General features: G+C 36.4%; 1 non-coding gene across 1 annotated transcript; it reads right to left on the bottom strand.

The window, feature by feature from the left end:
• Positions 1 to 1,859: 1,859 nt before the first annotated feature.
• TRNAM-CAU lies at positions 1,860 to 1,932 on the bottom strand. The gene has a single exon. It is a non-coding gene; the product is annotated as a tRNA-Met (tRNA).
• Between the last annotated feature and the right edge of the window lie 3,263 nt (positions 1,933 to 5,195).

Below are 5,195 nucleotides of genomic sequence, written 5' to 3' on the forward strand. Positions count from 1 at the left end.
GTTCTAAAATTATGATTGTTATTGTTTTATAAGCATTGTTGGCTTATCTCGACAATGTCGGTTCAGTTGTCTTTGAAATGTAAAAGTGCTTTCAGAATGATTTACATTTACATTTTTATTTACGACAACAACAAAAATGGAAGAAAAAAAATCTGTAAAGACAATGTGAAATGTGAGAGAGAGAAATAAAAAGGCGTTTAATGATAAGTGCCTTGAGGCACTGGGAAAGACGCAAAATAGGAGGGTACGTGAAGGGTCCATGGCCTCGGCCGTTGCATAAAATTTACCACTGATATGTTAACTTTGCCATCAATATTAGCTACCATGGCAACATTATACTCAACAGCTAATTAAATTGAGGTTTCCATTTACATGACAGTTACCATTAATGACAGAGTTACCATAAATGGTAAGTTTTATATGCTATAATCATACGGGGTCCATGTGTCTTCTTTCTCGTCATTTGACCTTCCTTTCCCTTTTTTCTTCGTCTCGTTTCTTTTTCGATTTTTATTATTTCACCATTCGATGAGGGTGGGGGAGGGGGGGGAGGGACACATATCCCCATGACCTCCTGTCGATTTGCCATTGGACTACGAACATATTGAGGAGTGGTCTAGAGAACGATTGTGATTGAGCCAAAGTCCAGTTAGTAGAATCAATCATTGTAGAATACAATAGGAATTTGTGTTCATTATAATTATTAAGTATATAGAAACTTGAAGATAAATACCTATTTCGTATTGCTTTGAATATCATTTTCCATGCCTCGTTCACTTTGTATTTATGTCAGACTGTGTTTGAACTATATAGAGACAATTATAGTTAGTGAATGAAGGTATACTAATACGTAGTATAAGACATTGCCAAAACCTACAATGTGAATGGACCTGCTATGAATAAATGTTTGAGGAAACAAAATCATTAACAAAAAATGCTTATCGCAGATTTGTATGTTTTTACTGTGTCGAAACAAATACCCTCTACAAAATTTCCATTTTTCTTCGTTTTTGTTTACATCTTATCTATTGAACTACTGCAGAACAAAAAAAAACCAAAAAAAAAACAAAAACAAAAAAAAAAAAAATCGAAAATTCTTTGACTGTTTTGCTAATAAAATAATATAGGCTACGATTTCTCTCTCTCTCAAAAAAAACTAAACTATTTGATTTTTTTAGAGAGGTACATAATTATATTTGAGAGCGGAGCTGTTGGAAAGAAATTTGGAACATGTAGATCAATACAAAAATCCCGAGTATAACTTGGCATTCAACGTAGACCGAAAAAGGAATAGGCCTATATCATATTATTATGTATGCAGAGTACTAAGTGAGTAGTCACAAAAGGCTGAATCCGGTCAAATCGCACAATATCAATAACAAATTGCAAAAGAATTTATTCTACTGCAGTGCGATCCAGAAAAATCCTATAAACAGCATAGGGTTTACGGGAATCTAAGTAGCAGTCAATAGCTACATTGCAAATTAGCTAAAATTAACAAATTTGCAAATTATTTAATATTAATTTGCAACGAAGTATCAAATTTAAACGATGCTGGTGCTTAAAATGGTGCTTTAAGGTCCGATTGCCAACACAACAAAAACATATTCAGCCTAATATATAATTAATAAAATTTACATGATTATGCACATTCACATAGGCCGTAATAATAGCTATGAAAGGAAATTCGTTTTCCCCATATTGCGTCGAAGTTCCCGACTGAAATCATTCAAGTGCTCAACATTATGTTCTTGATGTTGATAAACATATTGGACACATTTTGATGTACAACTTTGTAGAGAAATGAAGAAAAAAAGAAGAAACAAAATATAACTATTAAAAAATTAAAAAGGAAGCAGTGCCCCAAGTGAGGATCGAACTCACGACCTTCAGATTATGAGACTGACGCGCTGCCTACTGCGCTATCGAGGCTGCCACGCACAAATGGACCATTTTAGTATCGATATCGCTTGAAAAAAGTGCGCATGCGTAGTAGCCTCGTGTGGGCTTCTTTGGCGACCAATAACCGCAACCATTAAGGATTCGGGTGAAGTTAGCCCGATAAACAATAGAAATCGCGCAATGGTGTCTTCAAAAAGGAAAACGAAAAATGAATGTGTAACATTGGTGATAACAAGCAGATGAATTAGAATGATAAAAGCTTTTACTGGAGTCTCGAAAGTAAAAATAGAACGTTTGAAGCATAGTCCAAAACCTGCCCGGTTCTTTATATTCACTTCACACTTGATTCAAGCCGCCGAAGATGGCGTTACCAACGAACTCACCAGTCCATGCAGCTGAGTCGAGGATTACGCCATTTTCGGCTGGCAGCAGGGCAGCTCGCATTGCTGGTGTGGTGGAGATCAAATTAAACAGGCCAGATTCTGGACTAATTAAAGCAAAGCGAATACCTTATAAACTAGTTCATTTCAAGTGTTTAAAACGTCAATTTTCAATTTCGAGTTGAGCCTTTCGAAACCAGCGGTGCTGGCGCCGCTGGTGGCACTTGGAGCCAGGGACTTGATCGACCTGCGGAGGAGTAGCCATATCAATTCCTTTCATAGCAAAAGCGCTCCTCACAATTTCTGTAAATTTGGCAGTTTAACGCTACGCGTACCGCCTTGACCGGACTGTGCGGTATCTGTGCAGTTCTGTGTGTAGAGAGGTCGGGCTGTATTCATTATTTCTTGGGGGTGCATAAATTGCTCTAATTATATACGTACGCGTGTAATGCGCAAGTTTATTGTGACGGCACTAATCCCATCCCACTCATTGTTACCCTATTTTCATAATGGTACTGACCCAATGAAATGTAGTGCAGTGCATGCAGTGCGCTCGTACGCGCTGCGCTGCGTGTGTACATGTACTGTACTTATGCATGTTCAGTTATATGTGTATGCATAGCATTACGTACATGCATACGGCTAGCTGGCACAAAACCCTGGGTCGGGCTTCTAAAATGGGACATGAAGCATGATTTGACATGAAAAATGACGGAGCTAAAAATGAATCAATCAAAATGAAATTTATATGTATGAAAAGCTTACGTATCATATGTCATTGTCTGTGATTGAGGATTTACAAATTTGACGCAAAACGCGTTGCTGCAAAGTTAAAGATTGGTTTATTGAAAGGCAATCGAGCACAGTACGACCGATCCATTGACATTGTGTATGAGAGAGTAATTTTTTTTAAATGGATTGTAAAGTTCAACGTCAAAGTGACGGAGGTTTTTTTTCAAGTAAGGGCATGGTTTTACATGGAATGTAAAGGAAATGTTTCCTTCTTCTCATATCTCGATTGAGGATATTATTCTCAATTTCGATTTTTAATGGTAAAGAAAAGTGTAAAAAGATGTCGAGAATTTTACCATATGTCATGTAATATAAAATGCGCGCGGGTCGGTTGATCTCCCAAAAGGAGCGCGAAGGAATTGATATGATTAGAAATCGATTTCGTGCATGCTATATTCCTCTACACCGCCAACAAACAAAATAGTAAGCACGATTTTACTACAACAAAACAGAAAAATAATTATGGCACACTAAAATAAAACAAATCGCTTCTGGATGTGACATAATTATGAGATTTCAAAATTGATAGTGTCAGCCGTTTTTTAGTTCCAATGTCATAGTTAGTTTTAAAGGGACTTGGTAACATTGTTAGATGAGATATAGTGGTGCTAAGGTAGTGCCCTCAATGCTAGATGTACAATTAAAGATAATCTGAAAATTTGAGTGAAAACGGATCAATATTCATGGTACAAATAGGGGAAAACTGATCTTATCGATTCCTTAATTCTTCCAACTATATTATTACAATTTAATTACATTTTGGGTGAATGGAAATCGTCACAAAGCAAAAAATGGCTCTACATTCAATTCCAGACATTTCGGTGTTGACAGATTTTTTTATGGCCTGTTTATGTCTTTTTTTCATGGAAAAACGGCCGAAAAACGGTTTGGAAATTCGAAATGGTTGGGAAAATTTACTGTTAATCACTGTTACTGTTGAGGGTGTCATATACATCGACCTTTTCAAAGAAAACCATAGATATCTTCGTGGTTTGAGAATTTTTTCAGGATTTGTTGCATGTCAGAGGGTTAGTACAGTAAAAGGAATATAGTAAGTAACATGATATACAAATAGCAATTTTTTTCATCAACCTTCAACAATGTTACCGAGTTACTCAAAGCCTTCAAGTATAAAACGCATTTTTGTCCAATGCCCGGATAAACCTGTAAACCCGTATGCCGGTTTTAGCCCTAGATTAGATCTTTAAAAAAATTGCTTTGGCAATTGGCATGCATGTGACATAAATATCAGAGTAAAGAGTAAATTCTCGCCTTTCAAAATGGTGTCAGTCATTATTCAGTTAAAATGTTATACGATAGTTTTAAAAGCACAACGCATTCTGTCCAATAATACTCGTAACGCCCAAATAAACCCTGCATGTATATGCCCGTGTATGAGCCCTAGACCAAATCTGAAATGGTAAGACCCAGACAAATTACTTCGGCATCTGAAATAATATAGGAGAGTAAAGAATAGGATCTAAACTTTTAAATGGTGTCAGTGATTACTTAGTAAAAATATCATACGATAGTTTAAGCCCTCAAAGTATAAAACGCATTTTGTCCAATTATATACTCGTAATGCCCGGATAAACCCCGTAAATCCCGTATATGCTAGATTAAATCTGAAACAGTAAAACTCAGACAAATTGCTTCGGCATGTGACATATATGAGAGTAAAGAGTAAAATGTCACCTTTCAAAATGGTGTCAGTGATTACCCCGGGGGTAATTATTCAGTTTGCTTTCAATGTATAACGCATTTTGTCCAATTATATACTCGAAATGCCCGGATAAACCCCGTATAACATGCCTTGTAGATCCTTAGACTCAATCTGAAACAGTAAGACCCAGACAAATTGCTTCGGTATGAATTATATGAGAGTAACGAATATAATATCACATTTCAAATGGTGTCAGTCATTCTTTAGTTTAAATGCCATACGATAGTGTTTAATACATCAAAATCTAATCTATTTATCCTATCGCCGTTACCGTCAGCCGACACGTGCACAATTTTCTTTTTCCTTTTTGATTGTACGATTTAGAGACACTATAGGCCCCATTGTTGGTGGATATTTTTTTTCTCCTTATTGGTCGCCAGTTTGAACGAAGCGCTGGC

The sequence above is a fragment of the Strongylocentrotus purpuratus genome, unplaced genomic scaffold, assembly GCF_000002235.5.
Source record: "Strongylocentrotus purpuratus isolate Spur 01 unplaced genomic scaffold, Spur_5.0 spur5_scaffold_19, whole genome shotgun sequence".
NCBI lineage: Eukaryota > Metazoa > Echinodermata > Echinoidea > Camarodonta > Strongylocentrotidae > Strongylocentrotus > Strongylocentrotus purpuratus.